Genomic DNA, 26,396 nt, shown 5'->3' with positions numbered 1-26,396 from the left:
GCTAGCTAGCAAGATGTCAAAACATGCAGCAAATTCAGTTTTGTGGAAAAGCGAAAGAAATTTGACAACAAAAACAAGTGATCCAATTCATAATAAACGATTCTATTGATTATTTTGGAAACGATCTCACCGTCAATAAACAGAACATGCGATTTGTGTCAGTGTCACGTTTCAATATTAACGATGTAAATTATCCCAAGCCGCATCGCTTATACAGAGTCAAAGCATTTCGACGAAAACAAATCTGATCTCTCTCTCTTTAAATCTTAACTAGAACCCGAGGGATATCGAATTTTTGAGTTGATACCGATAAACCCGATATTTAGAAATATGGCCAAATTTCCATAACTTCAGAGTATTTATTTGAACAGCTTTATAGCCATTGCTAGAAACTAGAAACCACAAACCCAACGCGAAAAACAATTTTCTTTGACATTTATGAATTTTGACCAGTTTATGGCAAACATTTATCGGTGTGACGCGGAACACTGGCTTGTTATAGAGCGCATGAGATTCCGAATTCCTGTTTTAATCAATGTTTTAAATAAAGACCTTCAAAAAAATTGTGTTATTTTTAAGCTGTATAAATATGCCATAATTGTGTAAATACTGTCTAAACAATGTTGTATGAGCCTACGGACGACTACCTCCCAATTTAGCCAACGTATACGATATGGGATGGTTGGAAACCTCAAAATAGTCTGTTCAACAGCTATAGTAGGTAGATATTTCATCAAAGGAGCTATCTTTACCCTATATATTCAATTGTCAATGTCAATCCGCTATGAAGTCACAATGGAATATTTCTGACGTCATGGCTTTCAAGACAAAAACAACAAAAAACAATAAAAAAACGTGTTTTAAACAAGGGCCTTGTTTTAAACATGTTTGCTTTAAATTGATTTTTGTTTTAAATGCAGTCCTAAGGACCACAGTAGACTCTAGTAGCCTACGTACCCGCTGTTAAGACTTGCTGCAAGATGATAATATATCGTATATATCTTATTTTACTCAACGACAAGGCTCATTAAAAGAGACACTCCCGGATTATTCGCAATGAAATAAACACTTCATAGCGATGTGTCACGGAATTGTAAATTCTTAAACTTCGAAACGTAAGCCTTACCTGTACGCCGGATGGGTGTCAAGCTTGATCGCGTCAATAAACTATATTCCGAAACCAGGGTTCTAACGACTCGAGCCTTCTTAAAAATGGAAAATGACTCGACTTGATTTGAACCACTTTGAGTATTGGCTCGAATTATACCCGAGTCATTGTGCATGACTGGACCACGTCATACCACTCAACACATTCATACGTGGTAAGAATTACTTTTACTTTTCGAATTACTCCAAGTAGATTTTGCATACTCGCACTAGTTACTCGAGTGGTTATGCTTTTAGATTAGTTCTGCTTCTACTTGACAGTTTTCAGTTTTTTAGGCACAACTGGGTCTAGAATACTCACTTTTTTACTTACTTGTAAATCGCTACTTCTGCTTCATTTGAAATTTACTTCTACTTGAATAAAAAATTTATGGTGGTATATCTACTACTTGAGTACCTACGGTGACTATTTTGACCACCTATGACTACATTATATTTACTTGATCTTAGTATCTATCGTGTATCAGAACCGATACTAGAAAATTTGGCCGGAAACTGTCTTTTATCTGTTTGTGTAAACGTATTAAGAGTGAGAAAATGAATATATTATGAATGTGAGTCCTGCGATATCACCCAGGATTTTAAAAAATGGTGATTTGAACCTGACTTGGACTCGAAAATGAACAGTGAACACTACGACTTGGACTCGGACTCGAGTCTCAACACTAAGACTTTGACTCGACCCTTTTAACCATGACTTAGGCTTGACTCAGTGGTGATTTGAAAATAAACACCAGATCAGATTATACGAGGAGTTTGAATTGCGATTATCCGCAAGGTAAGGTTCATTGTCTGATTTAGGTTCGGAATCCGATTACAATAAATCGCGTGTCCATCGACCATCATACGAGTAGACTTGAACTACTAGATAATCTTAGTTTTCTTATTAGACAATAATTATAGCGATACACTGGTAATTTAGTACTCTAATCTAACTTGGGAACTGTTTCTGTGCTCTTATTTTATCCTAGTCTAATTGTTGGTTTCTTGAATACCTTGCAGGAGAACTGTGTCGTGAGAAATCTTGCTGTACAGACATTTGCCATTCGCATGCTTATGAGAATAAACTCTAATTTGAAACGAATTGAACTTGGTTCAATTTTCAAGTTTTTGCGAATTCGGTAATTATAATTCTGATATAATTCGGAAATAACAGTGTAGTTATCACTCTACTTGTGATCTAATTTGCAAAAATCTATGTAGCGATAATTCTAATTCTAGTATAGTTAAAAAAAACGTGTTGCTATAATTCTAATTCTAGTATAGTTAAAAAAATGCGTTGCTATAATTCTAATTCTAGTATAATTATAAAAGCTTTTAATTCCACTCTATTTAGAAAAAAGAACGCGTAGCTATAACTTTAATTCAAATATAATTTGACGAAAACAACGGTGTAGCTTTAATTCTAATTCTAATTTAATTAAAAAACGCGTAGCTATGATTAAAATTACACTGTGCTGCGTTTGAAAATTATTTTTCAAAGGTCAAAGATGTTTTAACTGTTTTTGAATCAATTCTTTGCGCTGAACTAAAAAATGCAACCGGTTTTTTCAATCAGGGCCGGATTTTTCTTCATCACATTTTCAATTATGCTAGCTTTGGTCATTATTAGGGCAAGTTTTTTTGCACTAAAATCGCGAGAAAGTTGCACTCAATTTTACCGGAAGCTGCAATAAAAAGTTGCATTTATAATATTTTTTTATGGTATGATATACTCGAAAGGTTCCATTGTATAACCTAGTTTCTGCAGAACTGTCAAATTTGTTACTTTGCCATTTGACTGCAATTTTGCCGGCACACACCAGGAAAATTATGCAAGGGTTACCATTTGTCCTCTTTCAAGAGGATTTGTCCTCTTTTTTGAAAGTGTCCTCGGAGGACGCCCAAATGTCCTCTATTTTGAGATTTTGTCCCCTTTTTTGAGAATTTTGGTTAAATATGTGGCAAAATCGACTTGAATACAGTAAATCAGCACTGAAGTAACGCTCCGCCGGGTATTTTGGGAGCTGGGCCGGAAAGTTGACCTTTTTTTCTTAGTCAACAGACCACGATGTGGGAAAAATTTACCATTTTTTCAGGATTTTCCTCCGGTTTTGCAAGTCTGAAATTTGATATTGTGACGCAATCATGCCGTCTGGGAGCAGATGAGAAGAAGCGCAAACCGTAAACGTATTGGCCATTGCTGCGCAACCGATTGAGCATTCACACTCTCACTCTCGCGTGCTCGTGCTCGGCATCGTTGCGTCACAATACCAAACGATTTTGCGGGTTCCATAACCAGGAGCGACACAAAATTTATATTTACGTAATCTGTACATCGGTAGCTTTCGATTGATACCCGTTTTATCAAATTTAATGCTCGGCAAGCCTGTCTAAAATTACCGTCGCATCGCATTTGACTAAATGGAAAGTGTTACTTAGGCCAATTTCACTGAGCCGTGAGATTTGCTTGTGTCCACACCATATAGGACACTATGATTCGACACTCTATGCAACTTAATGTTTCGTTACGCCAATGTGACAAGACGACGTTGAATTCGAAATTTGCTGTCAAAAGTTCACTTTCCAAGCACTTGATTCGAATACCCCAAAGTTTTCGAATCAGCAGCATCTTAATTTTTCTCCACTTTATCCCTGGCTTGTGGATACTATAGTGACACTGAAAAGGCATTTTCTCAGATCGGTCGGGGCTCAAACAAGAAAATGACCGATCAAGGCGCTGGATGATTTACAATTCCTATGTGCGGCGGCGATGGAGTTGGGTAGGAATGCATTGATACTGCATGCGTTAACTTTTCACAACTATATTTGATTGCTATCTCTAAAACTATTTCACATATGACGTGATTGTGATATTGTAGAATATATCGCTGCTCAACCCTGCCACGAGGGGGTTGGTAGACGGTGGCTGGAAATATATGGTAAATCAAAGAAGGCCGGGTATATTAAGCCGCTCGCTTAAAATAGGCGGTATGGTATATTAAACAAACTCAAGGTCATCTGGCAATAGGTCAGTAGTACTCCATATCCATGTCCATGTCCATGATGACCAGATTCGAACCGAAATTGAAGTACGCAATACTCCAACGGATACATTGCTGTTACCGGATCGAAATAGGGAATTGGCGTATGGTATGTGTGTGAGATTTCAACCGAAGAAATGCCCGAAAAGAACGCAGTAATCATTCCTTAGTCGGCAGAAATGTGTGAATACAAACACATGACAAAAGCGGAACTCAAATATTAAAAGCGTAGAAATGGCTGACGTTGTCGTTTCTCGGTTATGTTGTTCGAATCGGTTGATGCCGAAAACTTATATAAACGTATGTTAATGTTGAATCAGCGTGCACAACAGGAAATATTGCAGGAGTATTCCGTCGTATGGTCGTTTGCTATAACTCACTTGATTAATGTTATTATTATTGCAAAGGGATAGTGTAGCTAATCACAAATAAAGGACTGTCGTGCCACGGTCTGTAACTACCTTCTGTTATAAGTTAGTTTCGGAAATAATGTAGCTTAAACCATACGGATAAAATTAAAGCAATCAATGACAGGAGATCACAAGCTCGGAAATAAGGGTCAATGTGTCAGGCAGGACTAAGAGGTGATAATTCGCGAATGGAGCGTTGCGATTATGACAGGACTCGACGAGAAATGAACGTTGAAAATCTTATCCTGAAAAGTTGAGGAGAAAAAGGTCGAACGTTTCCGAAAATTGCAGTAGACTCATAGCGGGGCATCTGAACATTCTATTCTAAATAAAGTCCAAAGGATGCTTTTTATCCGCGCTTTAGTAACCGGATCAGTCAAGGGGAAGAACGTATTGACGATATCGGTCGGCGACGTTAGATGACGTTTTTAAGACACTAAGACCATCTGTGACTATCGCATATTTCTCTTCATCGCATCCATTACCGGACACCCAGGACAAGGTATGGAGAATCTCGAGAAGTTCGACATGAATACACAATGATCAGCATGGCAGTTTCTATTGAACAGGCGTAGGGAGGAAGGGGATATAGGTAGCGTAAAAGCGGTTGCTAAGTAGGTTTTGGACCCATTCGTATATATCGCAATCCCCCAGTCATGGCATTCAAAGACATAGTCATGGAAACTTGCTTTTATGATACCTTGGGTAACGTTCACTTATGTTGAGATTTGAACTGGCTAAATACGTCAAAAGAACGTGGTAAGCATTCCTTAAAATGCAGAAGTGTGTGAATACAAACGTATAGCGAAATCGGAACTGAGATATTGGAAGCGTAGAAATAGCTAACGTTAGCCGTTTTTACGGTGATGTAGTTCGAATCCGTTGTTTGATGTTGCTGTTGTCTTAACTGTTGATATTGCGAGCAGAGTTGGATCAATTGAAATTTGTAATTGTAATTGAATGTAATTATTACATTTTTCAATGTAATTGTAATGTAATTGTAATTGAAGCATTTTTATTTTGTGTAATTGTAATTGTAATTGTAATTTGACAAAAATTTTGCTCAATTACAATTTCAATTACATTAAATTGCTATTGAGACCTGACAAGCACAACATAAAACAATTGACCTATAATGCATTCTCTTTAAATGTCGACAAGGAATTTGGTGGATCCATTCGCGGCAGTGATGAGCATCGGAGCGGAGTCGGAGTGGATTAGGAGCGGAGTTTTGCCGATTTTGTGACAGTCGGAGCGGAGTCGGAGTTTACTACAGATATTTTCTCCGATAATTTCGGAGTATTGTAACTTTTGTCTCCGATATCTTTGGATAGCTCTGACCAGAATACACTCTTGATTATGATTACAAACCAAAACACAGACAGTTGACACCTTGTAAAGTTGTAATATGACGGGTAACATGCAAAAATGATTGCCAAGTGCATAAAAATCAGCCATCTGCACTGCAATTGGGGACTGGAGAGTAGACAATACTATGAGGCCAACCATATTATCAGATTAATATAGGAAAACACATAACCAAGTGTACCATGCTTGCCACTGTTTCGGATACTTGACGAGATTCATCGGAGTATCTCGGAGTCTGGGATTTAGGTCTTCGGAGTCGGAGGGAGTTTTCCTCAGACACTAAAGTTGTCGGAGGGATTCGGAGTCTCGAAAAGCACTATCCGCTCATCACTAATTCGCGGAAGCCCTTGACTGCGCCCTTGCGGGCGAAGTTTTATTTTTATTTTTACCGCTATGCTGGCCTTGGCTTCCATTGTATACAATTTTTAGATTACTAACCAACGGATGGATTCGCAACACGTGACTCACGATTGAATACGCCGAGAAGCGAACTGCTGAGCCGGCTAAAAGCATCAGAATTGATATTCCCATAGCTGGCGATCCAAGCGTCGAAATTTGATATGTATGGTCCTAATCGAAAGCTAGTTTCGCACTGATTCCGCAATAAAAGTATATTTCCAGACAATGGTACTATCCCAAAATAGTCGTGAAAGTCTGGGAATCGGCATTGTTCTGAACAATCGCTGGGCGTAATTGGTAATTGTTGTGGTCATGCTGGTGCAGCGCTCCCACTTTTCAGAACAGTCGGCCTTAAACGGCTATTTTGGAGCAGTTACATTGCCATTTACGTGAGCCATAATTACCGAGCATTCAAAACACGCTTATATTACGCCACAATGACATCTCACATAGCATACTATGTACGCACATAAACGCATTTATTACAACACAATCTGAACTAGACTTGAATTGTAGTTAAATACGACGCTACGGTTGTCAAGGAGCACGGTTGAATTCATGATTATTAAATTACATGTTCAACAGCAGCAATTGTAATTGTAATTGTAATGTAATTGAAGCATGCAAGGAGTAATTGTAATTGTAATTGTAATTGTAATTTGATATTTTTAGCATGGAGTAATTGTAATTGTAATGTTATTGAAACATTCATGAAAGTAATTGTAATTGTAATTGTAATTGAACTGAAATAATGTAATTGATCCAACTCTGATTGCGAGTATCGTAGTCAAGGTATTAGTTCATTCAATTGTTGTGAGCACGAAATAATATTCGTAGCAGTTTATTACTTCGGCTTAAATGAACTAATACATTGACTACGATACTCGCAATTCCAACAGTTAAGACAACAGCAACATAAATTGAGAACTGTTCTCAGTACGCGAAACAGGTAGACAGTCTGCAATCATTACAGTCCACGCCAGTACATTACGGCAACCTAAATAAACTTATTCAACTGGTAACTTGAAATCGGCCTCAAGTTTCCGGGTTGCTACTCAAGGATTTGGGTAGCCATTTCGTTTGCGAATTCGAGTGTGAGATGATCTGTCCTATACCGCGAATAAATTTTACGTAAAAGCCCATATTGGTTTCTGTTGAATTTAACGATGTTTAATATGAGATAGGTGATGAGATTTCTCATGGTGTATCTCTGTGATATCACGTAACACTATATGAAGTTACTCGGTTTACCGTCAAGTATTTCTTCGGTAATTTTATACATTTTCCAATGTCGATCTTGCCGTCAAATTACAGACTGCAAGCCATTTGCGTACAATCCCCATTGGAATGTGCGATTATAATATTTCGTTTCTGAAAGCAAAAATGCATATTTAAAAAAAAATCTACTAGCTGCAGTTCGAAGACCGTGGCTTTCTGAAGAAAATGGCTTAACTTCAAGTTCAGACCACATAATTTTTAGAGCGCAGTTACACTTCTTCATTCATAAAGCGATGATCTGGTGTCGTGTAATGAAACGAGATGTAAATGCTGTAATATGATTCTGTCAATAAATCATGTGGTTTGAATGAATACACGCACGTCTGGTGACACGCACTGTTGTCTTGGACCGGGCAGTGAATTGGTGTGTTTGCGCAGACTCGTGAAAAATTAGAAGGAACATTGCCACGACCCTAGCCTGTTTGTGCCTAACGAAAGCAGACGTGGTTTTGAACACAACAGATTCGACACCGATATAAGACATCTTCACCTCGAAATTGTACAAGACTTCCACGAGCCCAAATCTTTGCAAGGTAACAAAAATACCAGATTAAATACTTAACTAACTCCTTTATGCCTACAAATATGATACTAGGTTGGATTTAAAACAAGACGTGTTTAAAATAGGGTTGCCATACGTCCGGAATTTCACTGTTCAAACTAGCGTCCGGGAGGAAATAATAAAATATGCTAACTGTCCGGAATTTTGAAGACTTGACGTGGGTTCAAAATTTATTTTCGGTAATCAGCGTAAAAACAATATTTTTTTAAAAATGTTTATGCTAATGCATGATATATTTCTTCGCATTTATTGATTCTAGTATGGAGACTACCAGAGTTGGATCAATTGTAATTTGTAATTGAGCAGAATGTAATTTTTTACAATTTTTCATGTAATTGTAATTGTAATTGGTATTGAAGCATTTCTGTTTTGTGTAATTGTAATCGTAATTGTAATTTGATAAAAATTTTGCTCAATTACAATTTCAATTACATTGTTATGGAAAACTGACAATCACAACATAAAATAATCAATCAATCATTTATTCGCCACACCAGTGAAAATCCGATACGGACCAGGATGAATGACGACAGCCCGCAAGGCCTTAGGGCCTTAGTACACAGTCGTCACCTGTAATAATTAGCCTATTTACATCGGTGTTCTATGCGTGCCGTGTTATAACTAGATAACTCAGTCATGCTAAACTGTTTCCCATACTTCAGCAGCAACGCGGAAAACTTTGTGAATTACAATATAGGCTAAACCAGTGGTTGTCGAACTGGCGGGCGTGCCCCCTTGGGCGGCGTGAAAGCATCTGAAGGGGAGCACAAACCTCCAGTAACCTGAAATTTTTCCGCGCTTGGCGCGATTCACCTCCATTTCAAAGTTATTGCTCTGTGTATAGTCGGAATTTAATGATGAAGAATTCTCTCATCAACAGTCATACCCTTCGATACCATCAAACTATCTGTAAATATTGCTAACATTCTGGTTTCATTGTGTGATATGACGATAAGGGGGACACGAAATATTTCACTGTCATAAAGGAGGGGGGGTGTCTAAAAAAGTTAGAGACCCAGTTGGCTAAACTAAATCTTGATATTTTAAAAATGGATCAACAGAAAATAAGCTCTTCCGAAACCTGTGCTGAACCATTTCCTACACCAAGGTCAGAGCTTTATTTTTTAATCTCTGACCAGTACCGCGGCTTGCTTCAACAATTGCAAAAAGAAATTCAAGTTTCCAACATAGGCTTCATCAAACTTGATCACGCATTTGTTGAGATGTTATCCCAATCTTACCTCCAATCTTGGCCAAATTTCCTGGGGCCAGAAATTTTCACACACTAATGTTCATCAAATGCAATCTAACAGTTTTCGAGCAAGTGAAAATGTAAGTGCGAACCAAAATGTTGTAATTCGTAGGTATCAGGAGGTTCTTTCCTTTTGCATTTATTTTAATTTTACGCATCTTATCGGTCCCATCCTTATCGCTGACGCCTTACCAATTAGATTTAACTATCCTCAGTCAGCTCTGAGCCTCTGAATAGCCTAATCGTTTGATTACCTTTCATTGACTGTCCTGTAGCCTATTCGCTGCTAGTCGCTCAAACTTTTGGTTGCTAACAGCCGCTTGTAACATTTTTCTCTGTTAGTAGTTTTCAGTAGTCATGATTAGGAATAGTTCGAATACGTTCGAGTTTTTCTTCATTAAAGGGTATTCTCCGTATCATGAATGAAACATGAATACTGAATAGCTTGAGATTGTTGCTAATTACGTCGCTACGGCTGTCAAAGAACACGTCACTACCGAATCAATTATATGTTTAACAGTAATTATAATTCTCATTGTGATTGTAATTGATTACATGTTTAATAGTAATTGTATTTGTAATTGTAATTTGACATTTTCAGCATTGAGTAATTGTAATTGTAATGTAATTGAAACATTCAAGAAAGTAATTGTAATTGTAATTGTAATTGAACAGAATTATTGTAATTGATCCAACTCAGGAGACTACCACCCTCGCAAAACTGCAATAAAATATAAATATAAACAACCTTCATTTACCGGAATAAGCCTAATTGTAATCGCACTCATAGGTGAACGCTACGTTCCTACAGATCGTTACGGCCGTTTAAATGCATTATTCAAACATAGTGGTGCGCACCGTCTTAAGGCTGATAAACAATCTTAAATTATAATTATAATGTCGGGTTTCCCCCTGACTTCAGTATACAAATATTTAGTGCTCCAAACTTTAGACCTTCTTTCAATTTCAGTTTTCGGCTTTCTTTTTTTGACATGCCCGTTAATCCTTTGTGGGGGATAGTATATGACGAGTCATGTACTAATCGAGAGCACTGATTGACTTGTTTTACGAATTAGGGATTTGGAAACGTATCACGTAACAATTTGAAACACATACCGCATAATGCGTAATGTGACAATGGCAACAAAGAGGGTTTGAACTAAACCATATGGAAAGAGTGATTTCTTGTGACTTTTAATTGCTATGCATACTCTGCCATATTGCTTTTATTTTAAATCTGGATTACGCATGCGAGGTACGTAGGCAGCCTAATCGTGGCATATTAATGAACAGGCTTCAAAGTAAATGAATTTCCAACTCAGTTGATACAGCATATGGTTTTATAGTCATTCAACAAGTTTTATGTTTTGAATTCCAGGCAACTTTCGCGGGCTACACAGAATAGCTTCGCGGGCCGCATTTGGCTCGTAGGCCGTACTTTGTTCATGTCTGCATTATACGGTATCAGTTTCAATTTGTTACGTGATGTGTTTCCAAATCCCTAATTCGTAAGACGAGTCTATCAGTGCTTACGATTACTATATGACTCATCATATCTATCAGCACACATAGAGGATTAATGGCCAAAAAAGCCGAAAACTGAAATTCAAAGAAGGTTTAGGTTTAGAATTTAGAACACTAAATATACTATACTGGAGTCAGGGGTAAACCGGTTCTTTCAGTTTTTTCTGAGCATGTCGCCGAAATTAAGAATTTTAACAAAAGTCGGTCTTATGACAAAATCACGAAAAAACACTCGGTCAAGGGACGGCGAAGTTCAGAAAAGCTGCAAGCTTCGCTCAACATAAAGGTTATTTAAGCTGCACAGTGCTCACTGCTCGGAAGGCAGCGACCAAGAAAATAAGCTTTGTACTATTGCATATACGTTTCAGTGCAGTGGTTCTCAAACTGGGAGACGTGAAAGCATCAAAAGCAGTGATTCCCAAGCGCGGCCCCCAGATAGTCTTCTTGCGGCCCCCAAAATATATTAGGAAATCGATTTATGACAAAAAATAAAATTTATATTTTTAAAATACTCTTCCTTGGCTTGGCCTTCGTAGTTTCTAATTATAGAATTGCAGGAAAGTTGTGAGTATAGACTGCTAACGTTACGTCACTGCTGTTTCAATGCAATGTGCCCTAACTTTCCAGTTGAACGAGCAGTAGCTATAGATATAAATGGATATTTATAACTAGGGCTGGGCACAATGATTCGAGTACTCGAATCTGAATCGAGTATTAATTTTAATGATTCGAGTCGAGTAGTAAAAGACGATATTTTCGAGTACTGAAATTACGAGCTCCTCGCCAGTGAAAGTTAATTTATCAACGAGAATTATAGTTTTGATGCTAGTTTCCAATGTGGAATGCTTAAAACACTGATTGGCTGCATTGAAGCATACGAAACATAGTACAAAGCTACAACGCTTACGCGAAATAACACATTTTCGAAGTCATAATCATCCCATAACCTTGTCACGAAGTGCAATGAAATCGGTATGGTCGAAAAAATATCAAAGCATCTTTAATGTGGTATATAACAGGCATTATATTCTTTGCTGTGGCATAAAAGGTACATGTTTGAACTTTGACATATTACATTCTGTTATGACGTCATAATGTGTGATCCTCGAATACTCGACTCGACTCGAAGCATAATACGTGATTCAGAATCGAATCACTCAGGTACTCGATTTTGCCCAGCCCTATTTATAACTTTCAAAACCGGAGGAAAATTCTGAAAATATGGTAAATTTTTCCCACTTCGTGGTCGCTTGACTAAAAAAGAAAAAGAGGCTCAACTCCCGGAAAATACAGTTTTTCTTTCACATTGACAGGTCGTTGACAGACAAAAAAAAGGTCAACTTTCCAGTCCAGCTCCCGAAATAGCCGCCGTAGCGTTTCTACAGTGCTGACTTAATGTATATCAGTCGAAGATGGCCCTATATGTAACCAAAATCCTCAAAAAAGAAGACAAAATCCCAAAAAAGAAGACATTTGGGCGTCCTCCGAGATCACTTTAAAAAAAATCCAAAAAGAGGACAAATCATCTTAAAAGAGGACGTTTGGTAACCCTATGATAGCTAGATGTGCAACACGTGACTCACGGTTGAATATACGCCGAGATGCATACTGTTTAGCCGGCTAAAAGCGGCATAATTGGTAGTCTTATAGTCAGGGCCGTAACTGCCCCACCCCAAACCCCCCAATGGAGGGGGTCCGATCTCGAAGGGGGCTAAAAATTATTTCGTGAATTAGCATAAATTATAAAAAAAAAATTGAAAATTTATGCAATTTTTTCAAAAATTTTTCGCACTGTGCGCGATTTCAATTCGTCACATATCTTGATTATTGGGTACTCTTCCCCAAGAAAAAATACGCAAGATTTACAGAAATGGGCTTATCAGCGTTGGCCATGGCTGCACCACAACGCACCAAGACATATAAAGATTTAGGCCATGTACCATATGTGATCTTTCAGTCTAGTAGGTTTAGGCAAACCTACATTTTTTGATATAGCAGACAGGAGGTCACGAAATAACGTCATGTAAAGAGTCATACCTAGGGGCCCGCCCGAAGATGTTTAATTTTACGGGGTCTGCAGTTTCAAAGACAACTCTCACTCAGCTTTACCGGTAAATCTGATTACGTGGACAAAGAGTACAACAATGCAATTCCAGATCTTATTCACCGATTTTAACATGAATTGTCGAAATGTCCGCGCGTCGCGCTGTCTCAGTAAACAGTACAATTTTAATTTCGTGGCAAAAGCGAACAACGTGATGCGGGGTCAGTTCATCACCCTATGGGAGCCCGGGGTCCTGACGAAGTGCTGTTACGTTCCTGCCAACGGGTATGCCCCCGGAGATGTATAATTACTATTGAGGGGCCCATACCTTTTTAAACACACCTCACTCAGCTCTACCGGTAAATCAGAATACGTGAACAGAGACAGGGTGAAAATTGATAGTAATACATGCAATTCCCGATCATATTGACCGATTCAGTCATGAAACTAAAGAAATTTGTCGCGCTACGCGCGTTTAGGCGAGAAAAGCTGATTCACTCAACGGACACCCAATGCAGCAGATAAGTAGCGGTAAACAGTGTACAGTTTTGAAATCTCGCCAGGGCAATAAAACTACTCCGAAATAGCCATGATGCATGTTTGGGTTCGTTTCATAGCCGTAGTATTCGTGCGGCCCCGACCGTACTCTGAAATTCTAAATTTGGCCCTCACACCGAAAAGGTTTGGGAACCACTGATCAAAAGGGTGGCGCGAAGCCGAAGTTAATTGAAAAAAATTTTCGCGCTCCCCCAGCTTATAGTTGTGGCGTTGTGTATTATCAGACTTTATATGTGTCACAATTCTCTCATTAACAGCCATAATCTTCCATGATATCAAACTATCTATTGGGATTACTAGCATTCCGGTTGCACTTAATATTTTGTGATATCATGATAAGGGGGCTCGAAATTGTTCACTATGAAAAAGTTTGAGATAATAGAAGAACGTGGATAGGGGTGTTCGTGGATAGGGGTGTTAAAAGAGCAAAAATATATCATATTTAACAATATTAAGAATCATGACAGCATATAGATATTTTTTAATTAACCGTCACTTTCTCATTACCTAATATCAACACATTCTCTGAGCAGCATTTATTAGGAATGTAATTTACCAATAAAATTAAAATACGCTCTAGGATATAGCTAAAAAATTTCACTCGGCCCGCCAACGTATTTAATTTTCTCATTTGGCCCGCGGAGGAAAATAACTGCCCACCCCTGCCTTACAGTGTACCGAATTCCACGGTTTCATTCAAGTCTTTACTTGGTAACATTATAGTTGATTGCGGTATGAAGGCCGGTGAAAAGCCGTATGTGTCGTGTTACTGTCTTTGTTGATATATATGCAGGCCTGTTTATTTTTGGATATTGGGTTTTATTTTTGGAGATTCTTCAAAAATAAGATTTGAAAACATTCAAAAAAAAGATTTTTTTGGATGATTATTTTTCAAGCTTTTCAGTGAAATGAACAAGTTAGAGCGATGTAAACAACCAGGAAACTCATAAAAAAACACAACAAGCAACCTGTGTGTTAGGGAGGGGGTCGCCGAAACGCTAAAACTACTTCCACTCCACTTTTCTGCTGACCTTTCCTTCCCGCCCCCTCCGTCTTTGTACTCCTGTAAGTTTCACAGTGCGGCACGAAGAGAAGACGGGCAGGCAGCTTGAGTGAGGCTAAGGGAACAGCGAAATCAAATACGACCACCTCTGTCACAATCACTTTGTCCACACGGGACGGGACTGATTGGCTACCGCAGAGGGCAACAGAACTTGATCCATGAGATTGAAAGTGCATGCCCCAGTCTGTTAACGCCAATTGGTTGTTAATGAAGAAGATGGCCTCTTGTGTGACTGGACACCGTACCAAACTCCTTGATGTTATGGACGTGAAAAGTCCGGCATGTGCATCTTCGCTGCAGTGATGGATCCAACTGATCGTTCTCGGTCGCATGATCACATATCTGGGCACCACCGTCACGAAGCTTCAGGATATTGACAGTCTAATCGTGGAGCAGCAGGAGCTCCAGCGCCTGGTCGAACGTCTTCGAGCCAGTCCAGGTGATATGCCCATTTCTGTAAATCTTGCGTATTTTTTCTTGGGGAAGAGTAACCAATAATCAAGATATGTGACGAATTGAAATCGCGCACAGCGCGAAAAATTGTTGAAAAAGTTGCATAAATTTTCAAAAAATACTTTATAATTTATGCTAATTCAAGAAATAATTTTGGGCCCCCTTCGAGATCGGACCCCCTCCATTGGGGGGTTTGGGATGGAGCAGTTACGGCCCTGACTATAGGACTACTAATTATGCCGCTTTTATCCGGCTAAGCAGTAAGCATCTCGGCTTATATTCAACCGTGAGTCACGCGTTGCACATCTAGCTATCATAGGGTTACCAAACGTCCTCTTTTAAGATGATTTGTCCTCTTTTTGGATTTTTTTCAAAGTGACCTCGGAGGACGCCCAAATGTCTTCTTTTTTGGGATTTTGTCTTCTTTTTTGAGGATTTTGGTTACATATAGGGCCATCTTCGACTGATATACATTAAGTCAGCAGTCAGCACTGTAGGAACGCTACGGCGGCTATTTCGGGAGCTGGACCGGAAAGTTGACCCTTTTTTTTGTCAGTCAACCAACTGTCAATGCGAAAGAAAAACTGTATTTTCCGGGAGTGGAGCCTCTTTTTCTTTTTTAGTCAAGCGACCACGAAGTGGGAAAAATTTACCATTTTTTCAGAATTTTCCTCCAGTTTTGAAAGTTATAAATATCCATTTATATCTATAGCTACTGCTCGTTCAACTGGAAAGTTAGGGCACATTGCATTGAAACAGCAGTGACGTAACGTTAGCAGTCTATACTCACAACTTTCCTGCAATTCTATAATTAGAAACTACAGAGGCCAAGCCAAGGAAAAGTATTTTAAAAATATAAATTTTATTTTTTGTCATAAATCGATTTCCTAATATATTTTGGGGGCCGCAAGAAGGCTATCTGGGGGCCGCATGCGGCCCTCGGGGCCGCGCTTGGGAATCACTGCTTTTGATGCTTTCACGTCTCCCAGTTTGAGAACCACTGCACTGAAAAGTATATGCAATAGTACAAAGCTTATTTTCGTGGTCGCTGCCTTCCGAGCAGTGTGCACTGTGCAGCTTAAATAACCTTTATGTTGAGCGAAGCTTGCAGCTTTTCTGAACTTCGCCGTACCTTGACCGAGTGTTTTTTCGTGATTTTGTCATAAGACCGACTTTTGTTAAAATTCTTAATTTCGGAGACATGCTCAGAAAAAAACTGAAAGAACCGGTTTACCCCTGACTCCAGTATAGTGTATTTAGTGTTCTAAATTCTAAACCTAAACCTTCTTTGAATTTCAGTTTTCGGCTTTTTTTGACCATTAATCCTCTATGTGTGCTGATAGATATGATGAGTCATATAGTAATCGCAAGCACTGATGGACCCGTCTTACGAATTAGGGATTTGGAAACATATCACGTAACAAATTGAAACTGATACCCTATAATGCAGACCTGGGCAAAGTGCGACCTACGAGCCAAATGCGGCCCGCGAAGCTATTCCGTGTAGCCCGCGAAAGTTGCCTGGAATTCAAAACATAAAACTTGTTGAATGACTATAAAACCATATGCTGTATCAACTGAGTTGGAAATTCATTTACTTTGAAGCCTGTTCATTAATATGCCACGATTAGGCTGCCCACGTACCTCGCATGCGTAATCCAGATTTAAAATAAAAGCAATGTGGCAGAGTATGCGTAGCAATTAAAGTCACAAGAAATCACTTTTTCCATATGGTTTAGTTCAAACCTTCTTTGTTGCCATTGTCACATTACGCATTATGCGGTATGTGTTTCAAATTGTTACGTGATACGTTTCCAAATCCCTAATTCGTAAAACAAGTCAATCAGTGCTCTCGATTAGTACATGACTATCCCCCACAAAGGATTAACGGGCATGTCAAAAAAAGAAAGCCTAAAACTGAAATTGAAAGAAGGTTTAAAGTTTGGAGCACTAAATATTTGTATACTGGAGTCAGGGGTAAACCCTATAGTATAATTATAATTTAAGATTGTTTATCAGCCTCAAGACGGTGCGTACCACTATGTTTGAACAATGCATTTAAACGGCCGTAACGATCTGTAGGAACGTAGCGTTCACCTATGAGTGCGATTACAATTAGGCTTATTCCGGTAAATGAAGGTTGTTTTTATTTATATTTTATTGCAGTTTTGCGAGGGTGGTAGTCTCCTGAGTTGGATCAATTACAATAATTCTGTTCAATTACAATTACAATTACAATTACTTTCTTGAATGTTTCAATTACATTACAATACAATTACTCAATGCTGAAAATGTCAAATTACAATTACAAATACAATTACTATTAAACATGTAATCAATTACAATTACAATTACTGTTAAACATATAATTGATTCGGTAGAGACGTGTTCTTTGACATCCGTAGCGACGCAATTAGCAACAATCTCAAGCTATTCAGTATTCATGTTTCACTCATGATACGGAGAATACCCTTTAATGAAGAAAAACTCGAACGTATTCGAACTATTCCTAATCATGAGTACTGAAAACTACTAACAGAGAAAAATGTTACAAGCGGCTGTTAATAACCAAAAGTTTGAGCGACTAACGGCGAATAGGCTACAGGACAGTCAATGAAATATAATCAAACGATTAGGCTATTCAGAGGCTCAGAGCTGAGTGAGGATAGTTAAATCTAATTGGTAAGGCGTCAGCGATAAGGATGATACCGATAAGATGTGTAAAATTAAAATAAATGCAAAAGGAAAGAACCTCCTGATACCTACGAATTACAACATTTTGGTTCGTACTTACATTTTCACTTGCTCGAAAACTGTTAGATTGCATTTGATGAACATTAGTGTGTGAAAATTTCTGGCCCCAGGAAATTTGGCCAAGATTGTAGGTAAGATTGGGATAACATCTCAACAAAGGTAAGGTAATTACAGACCGTAACGCACCAGACCCTTACTGGAGATAAGCGTCAATACTAATTTGTTATCAAACTATAATAATAATAAAGGCCAAAAGATTCATCACCTTCTGATCATGGATGATCTGAAACTGTATGCGAAATCCGATACGGACCTGAATAACCAAATGAAAATTGTTCCTGAGTTTTCGGAAGATATAAAAATGAAATTTGGCTTGGATAAATGCTCGAAACTTACCATACGACGTGGAAGAGCCACCAGCACTGGCGACATGAACTTCAAAATGGACGAAACCATAACAGAATTGAATGCCGAAGATCACTATAAATATCTAGGGATCTGTGAAAGCGACAACATTAAACATGCTGCAATGAAATCAAGTCTAAAAAAGGAATACATTAGCAGGCTCAAGTCAATTCTCAAAACTCAACTCAATTCCAAAAACAAAATCAATGCCATAAACAGTCTTGCAGTGCCTGTCTTGAGATATAGCTTTGGTGTGGTGAACTGGCGCAAAGATGAAATTAAAAAATTGGACACAACGACGAGAAAACTGATGACAATGCACCACATGCATGACCCAAAATCTGATACACAAAGACTGTACATCCCCAGAAAAAAAGGTGGTCGAGGACTACAAGAAATTGAACAAACTTTCAAAACAGAAATCATCGGCTTGTCACAGTACATCAACAACAGCGATAACATTTACCGCAAACTCATTGCACAGGAAGACAAACTGCGCAAAACAAAATCTCTGAGCTATCGTCACGACAAGTACGTCAGAGAAGTCAACAGGGAGACAGCTAACCTTTACATTGCAGAAAACACTGCTGCCAAACCCACAACAATAGCAAAAGCAGCACGAGTCCAATACAAAAATGCAACGCTCAAAATGAGAGAAACGATATGGGAGTCGATGCCTCTTCATGGACAGCACAAGAAGTTAACTTCACAGCCCCATGTAGACGAGCTTTCATGGACCTGGCTATCCAGCACTGGCCTGAAACCGGCAAGCGAAGGATTCATTTTCGCAGCACAAGACCAATCGCTCCCTACAAAATACTATCGCAAAAGAATTCTAAAGCAAAACACGGACGGCAAATGCAGAATGTGCCACAACCAAAATGAAACTGTAGCACATCTCATGTCCGGTTGTGGTGCACTTGCAGCTACCGAATACACATGGAGACACAATAGGATCGGTCACTACATCCATCTTGAATTATGCAAACATATTAACATCACCACTTCGACAAAAAATTGGTACGATTACAGCCCATGCAGCACCAGTGACAGAAAACGAACAAGTAAAAATTCTGTGGGATGTACCAGTTATAACTGACCGCGAAATCAGAAGCAACCGCCCGGATATAATCGTCAAACTAAAAGAGAAAAGAGAATGCTTATTCATTGAACTGGCTGTCCCAGCTAGGGATGGTGTGAACGTGAAGTTCACGTTCGCGTTCTGTGTGTGAACCTCAGAAATTTAGAGGCTCACGTTCACAAACGAAGCTTGGTAGGTTCTGCACTGTGAACCTTTTTCATATATTACAATTTCCACTTCATTATAACATCTTTGGTTGAAATTTATTGCATTTCAACTGCGGGCCACTCTATACATGGCGCTGGCCGCATAAAAAAATCAACACTAAACGAGCATGCACCTTGACAATCTGAAAAAATTTACTTGCATTGTTACAAAGGTTTGCTCGAAATATCCAGCTTTCCGTTTGTGATTATTTAGTGACTCTCTGCTCTGAGCTTGACCCGCAATCACACAACATCAAGAGCGAAATACTCTACATATAGGTAGTCAGCTAATGATTAGGGCTGGGCAAAATCGAGTACCTGAGTGATTCGATTCTGAATCACGCAAAATGCTTCGAGTCGAGTCGAGTAATCGAGTATCACTCAATATGACGTCATAGTAGAATATTATTTGTCAAAGTCCAAATATGTTCCTTTTAAGCGACCACAAATAATATAATGCCTGTTATCCATCATATTAAGGATACTTTGTTATTTTTTTCGACCATACCGATTTCATTGCACTTGGTGACAATACTGTGGGATGATCATAACTTCGGAAATGTGCTATTTCCAGTAACGTTCGTAGCTTTGTACTTCATGTTTCGTATGCTACGATACGGCCAATCAAGGTTTCAAGGCTTCAACAGTGAAATTAGCATAAACTCGTTGATCGTTGATAAACTCCTCGTTGATAAATCAACTTTCAGTGGTGAGGAGCGTATAATTTCAGTACTCGAAAAAATCGTCTTTTATTACTCGACTCGAATCATTAAAATTAATACTCGATTCAGATTCGAGTACTCGAATCATTGTGCCCAGCCCTACTAATGATGCTTATTCACCCAATCAATGAAATTGATATCGTTGTCTGATGCAAAAAATCTAGCAGGCGTACGGGGTCAATCTTGATTTCAAATGTTTATTGTATAATAAAAACCAAATCCTTGGGGTGTTGGCTACTGCTGCATAACTTGTTAATGAGGTAATATAGGTAGCAAGTATATAAAGCCATTTTACACTCCACTCAATATCAACGTAGCAATATTCAGACGGCGAATACATTGTCCGGTCTGGCCTAGACCGTTAAGGCGTAAGCTTACATTAATATAGGCTATCACTTCACAGAAATGTAGGGTTGGATATCGGAATTGGCAATACGACGTCACGTGACGTCATGAGGTTCACGTTCATGTTCACACGAACCTGAACCTTTCAGAGGTTCACACCATCCCTAGTCCCAGCTGATCACAACCTACTGCAAAAAGAATCAGAAAAACACTCCAAATACGCAGACCTCAAAATGGAATGTGAGAAAATGTGGCGATGCAAAATAAACATTGTACCGATAGTCATTGTCGCTACAGGGGTCGTGAGCAAAAAACTCCTGAGACATATCCAACAAATTCCGGGTAACGTTCGATTCGACATGATCCAAAAGATCACATTATTGGGCACTGTACACATTCTTCAAAAGGCCTTGAATGCACCACTGGACTAAAATTACACTTGTGAATCACAGCATAATTTCTGTAATTCCGATTCTTCATCTTCAATCATCTCTACCTCTGCTCTGTAACCAGGGCTGTGGAGTCGGTAAATTTTACCACCGACTCCGGCTCCGACTCCGACTCCACACATTTTCAATATACCGACTCCGACTCCGACTCCGACTCCTGAGTCTTTAAATGTACTGACTCCGACTCCGACTCCGACTCCTGGGTCTTTAAACGTACCGACTCCGACTCCGACTCCCGACTCCGACTCCAGCATTATTACCAATTTACTTCGAAAATTATATGCCACATTGCCGGTTGAATGACTATAATACAACCAATGCGAACATATGATTAACTGTGGCATGCTAAATTGTTTCATTGTGGCACATCTCGAATTATCCACTATGCAATTAACATGAAATAAAGATTTGCTAAATATCCTCCCTTATTCAAGTTTTTATAACATGGACTCTCTAATATCTTGAAATGTATGAAGCATTCAAATATGGCAGATATCCAATCCTGTATAATAAAAATGTAGATAAAAAATCCAAGTGTAGCTCTTGTGTATGACTCAGCAACTAATAAAGAAATTGAACATACTAATTTTGTCATTGCACACTATCCTGATTACAAGCACAAACACTCTTACTACAAATAAAAGACATTGGTCATAAATGGAATTTAGTTAAGTAGTCAAAGACCATAGCCTATGTCTATTCTACATGTACTTAATCAAGTATTCAAGGATTGGGACTTGCAGTCTGTCTTAATCATTTGTTCGACCCAAACAGCTAAGCTATACACTACAAATATTTTTATTTTTTCAAGTGGGAAGCATCGTTTGGTCATATTTACATCATTTTTACAATTTTACAAAACCAGCCGATGCATTTTCTCTGTCACAGTATGATGGTATAATTCCAAAAATTGCATCAATTTTGACTGCATCACGAAAACGCATCTTGCGATTTTCTTCCCCTCTGCAACTGGGTTGTAATTTGCAAGTAATGTCTAATTTTATCTATATCAGGGGTAGGCAACTTTTTCGGCGAAAGGGACACCTGAGATTTACGAACCATTGTGCGGGCAACTGGAATGTTGATAACCTTTTTTTAGTCGTCGATATAGGAGCGAACCGAATTAACATTGCAAACAATACTTATATTAATACGCTCTAAAATTGGTAACAATATGTCATGCAACTGTGCAGTGCGCAATCATGCCCTGGTCGCGCGAAGCGCGAAATTTTTTTGCAAGATAGCGACTGAATTAGGCTATAGCTATGTAAATAAATATGTCGCTAACATACATTGGGGGTCGCATCTGTATACCACTAGGCTCATTTGGCAAGGACAGGATTATTCAACGTTTAGACATAACAAAATCGACGGTATCAGTGAACATGCCTCTATCATTTTGTGCAAATGTTTTGTCGACAATCTCGCTGCGAGTGCACAAGCGAAGCCGTATCTCCTAATTGCGAATATAGTTAGACTCAATTCTGTGAATAATATGTATTTATAATTTTCAGAAGGGGGCTCAAATACTGAATGCAAGAAATCTAGTGACAATGAATCATGCGAAGTACCGAGAAAAATTTCAAGTCAAATAAATCTGCTGTGAAATATTCTACTTCATGGTCATATACGAAGATCTGGGATAAATGTGGCTGACCCCTGGAAAGGTCAATGCGTCAGAACTGTTGTTTTAGTCATCATCAAAATTCGCGGTCATGCTAATCAAATTTTGGTTGGCCTTGCAATTGTACCTGATGTCATAAATAATTTCGAGAATTACCTCGCAGGCCACACCTAACCTTCTCGTGTGCCAAATTTGGCCTGCGTGCCACGGGCTGGCAGCACCTGATCTGTATGTTTAATAATAACAGTGATTGGTGGTACATAAAAATTCTATTGAAAATTCTTTGAAAGCAAATGTTTTCATGATAGAGAAGTTGGAGTCGGAGTCGGAGTCGAAGTCATAGTCATTCTCACAAACTCCGACTCCGACTCCAGTCAGTATTTTCCCACCGACTCCGACTCCGACTCCAGCTATGATAGTTTTCACGACTCCGACTCCGACTCCGACTCCATCAAGCGAAAATTACCCCGACTCCGACTCCGACTCCACCGACTCCGACTCCGACTCCACAGCCCTGTCTGTAACCCTTGCCAATTCTACATCTGCTGCAATTCTGTAATCTGACTTCTCCGTGTATTGCATAGGAATAACAAGTTGAATGCATTACTAAAATTTTAAAAATTTACTCCAATCTCGCCATTTTCCTTTGGGGGCAGGTTGCTCCCCGGATTATGTGTGTATCTACAAGTTTTACTGTGAATAAAGAATATAGTAATGAAAGGGAACAGCAGAAGTAACATTGATTCGCAACAAATATTCAACTGTTGTGGTCTCTTCACAACTTTATTGATGCACTGTTCATTTTGTGCACCAGCTATCTTTGATGACACGTTGGATGTGGAATGTGTTAGAATAGCCTATTACCTCTACGACTCGAAAAGCTGGGCCTTCCCGGAATAGTACAGGTGTAAAGCCGCATATATTGTCTGAGCGCGGTTCGGTCATCTCGACCGTGATATTAAAATGTTCTGACCGCATTGTGAAGACTCACATCGCGTCCTCCAAGTGCGGATCGACAATCTTCATCGCTATCTTTTGTCCGATTGCCCCTTAGATCGTCCATTTGCAGTCCACGAGGTCGCCGTAGTAATTTGGATAGGCTGGTGACGTCGCGATGCCTTCAATCGCTGTCAACGAAGCCTCGTAAGTCGACAAAATTTTCACAGTGAAAGCTGATGATAAACTTTCACAACTGGAGTCAAATACTGAAAATATATTCAGTTTCCGTGATGCAGAGGTTATTTCACGTGGTTCTTGAAATACATTCACTCGTATAAGTGATCAAACTCATCCCAAAACTAGATTCTACTCTTCAAAATCCATATTCTGGGATGTAACTAGATTTGGTCATCATTGTTCAAGTAGAAGTGGAAATAGATGTTTTAAAACGTAATCGTTTGGGTATGTAGTGTAAGCAGGCAAAGCTTACTTGACTATTGCGAAAAGGTAGAGTCATTTCATCTGAGACCTCCTCGGTATGCCTGTGGACTCTGCTAAAACTTCAAGTGGCTTGCAGAGTGCCGTAGCGAAAATAAAGTCGGGAACCACTGGGTTATTGTGCCGCGAACGGAATAATTATCACTTTGACAGGGTCTCGCGAGCAATGTTCCCTCTAAGCTGCGCACGTGCGCAAATGCGCAGTTCTGAAGCGGTCTCTGCGCACGAAAAATCTAAGCTGCGCACAAAAAATCCGAAGTGATGTTTTTTCTAAAGGTCGTTGCGCACTGTTGTCCAAGGGACCACGCAGGCGCGCAAACTCATGTAAAATTAGAGGGAACCTTGCCAGGGGCAAATAGTGTTATCGCTGAAGTGTGACACCGAGGTACTAGTGCGGCCCGCGAAAGTATATTGCGCTCCGAGAAGAAATGAGACTTCGCAATCACGTGCGCCTAATGAAAAATCTTTTCTTTTAGTATGGTCTCGTACGCGTGAGCGATACTGATATCATTTCAATAGCGCATTATTTCCTGGGAATGGTGACATAACATGGTTAAACAAAGTTATAAATAACAATGGGCTAGCTCGAAGTTAATATGCGAGAAACTAGCGCCATAGTCTTCTCCGCGTGGCATGAACATTGTGTAAGATTTCCCCAGGACCGTAACTGCCGCACCCCAACCCCTCAATTAGGAGGCCGAGCCCGAAGGGGGCCGAAAATTATTTCGTGAATTAACATAAATCATGGTGTATTTTTCGGGAATTTTTCAAAATATATTTCGCGTGGCGCGCGAATTAATTTTGTCAAATATCTTGATTATAAGGTACCCTTCTCACAACAAAAAATACGCTTGATTAAGAGAAATGGGCACTTGGGCGTCAGCCATTACCTTGCCACGACGCACCAAGACATATGAAGTTATAAGCTATGTGACATGCGATTCCGAGAAGTGCGCCAAAACGATCAGCAGCGAGAAAACCTTGACCGAAAAGGACTGCCTTTATGCTGACCGAAAACTTCGATATATATACAATATACGTATAAGTTTAATTGTCCATAGCCGCTTAAATGGCTGGCGCTGAATGTTGATGTGCTGGCGATCCGAGTCCCACAGCAAGAAAAATGCCATGTCGAGGTAACATTATTTGCCAGTAGAGAAATAACAATTTGAAATCGTGTTCGTCTTTTAGTTTAGTACGTTTGAGCGATTTCAATGTCTTTTTACATAGCAGATAGCGGGTCACGAAATAGCATCACGTAACGGAGTCATTATACCAACGGGTGCGCCCAAAGATGTTTAATTAATATGCAGAGGACCTTCCTTTTCTAACACACCTCACTCGATCAGCTTTATTGGTAAATCTGATTATGTGAGCAGAGAGAGGCTAAAAATGGATAGCAATAGATATATGCAATTCCCGATCATATTGACCGATTCAAACATGAATCATATACAATTTTCGCGCTTCGCGCGTTCAGGCCACACAACCACCCAACCGGCCCCCGACGTAGATTCAAGTATAGACAAAAAGCGCAAAACCCGAGGGGAGTCTGGGGGCTAAGCCCCCCAGAAGCTCGGTTTATCACCTTATGTGGGGGCCTGGTTGCGCACAATTGTCCAATGGCCTGCGCAGTGAATTAACGTGTTTGCGCAGACTCGTGAAAAATTAGAGGGAACATTGCCCGCGAGGTAACAAAAGATTGAGAACCAATGACCTAATGAAATGGAACCAGAATATAAAGGCTGCGTCGAGAAACTGCAACAGTGATGAAATACGCGCCAGAAATTCACATCGAGCAACTTCGACATCACCTCTGTGTTATGGAATATTTTAATAATCTTTTACCTGCAGTTAGAATATGTTGGCTTTCTGAAGAAAATGCCCACAATTCTTTCTCTGTTCTATCTTTAATTCGAGACCACATCATATTTAGAGTGGATACTATATAGATCAGGGGTAGGCAAACTTTTGTGATCGCGGGCCGCATTCCACATCTGAATCCATTCGCGGCCGCACTGTATAAAATTGAGATTATTAACCAGAACGCAATATTGTTATTTAATTATATAGTGAGGACACGGAGATAGAATATGTGCTTATTTATAACAAACCAAACATTGCTTCGAGGGTATCGGTCACGCGTCAGAGACATAGTGGGAGATTTTGAAAGCTGGTCGACGTCAATAACCGATTTGTCAAAACTATAGAGATAAAAATCGGTTGTCTCGAATCTTAGAACAGGATTGAAATTTAAATCTGTGAGCAGCGA

General features: G+C 39.3%; 1 protein-coding gene across 1 annotated transcript in view; it reads right to left on the bottom strand.

The window, feature by feature from the left end:
• Positions 1-21,381, bottom strand: part of LOC145445031 (tripartite motif-containing 13-like) — a 412,502-nt gene extending 391,121 nt beyond the window's left edge. Inside the window, exon 1 of the transcript XR_013916858.1 lies at positions 21,368-21,381. The gene's annotated coding sequence lies outside the window, so the exon portion shown is untranslated. The remainder of the gene's footprint in view (positions 1-21,367) is intronic.
• Between the last annotated feature and the right edge of the window lie 5,015 nt (positions 21,382-26,396).

Source organism: Botryllus schlosseri, chromosome 8 (assembly GCF_051294905.1).
Source record: "Botryllus schlosseri isolate E-star chromosome 8, Bs_hap1, whole genome shotgun sequence".
Taxonomy (NCBI): Eukaryota; Metazoa; Chordata; class Ascidiacea; order Stolidobranchia; family Styelidae; genus Botryllus; species Botryllus schlosseri.
Note: the sequence above shows the minus strand (reverse complement) of the source record. Positions and strands in the feature narration are given on the sequence as shown.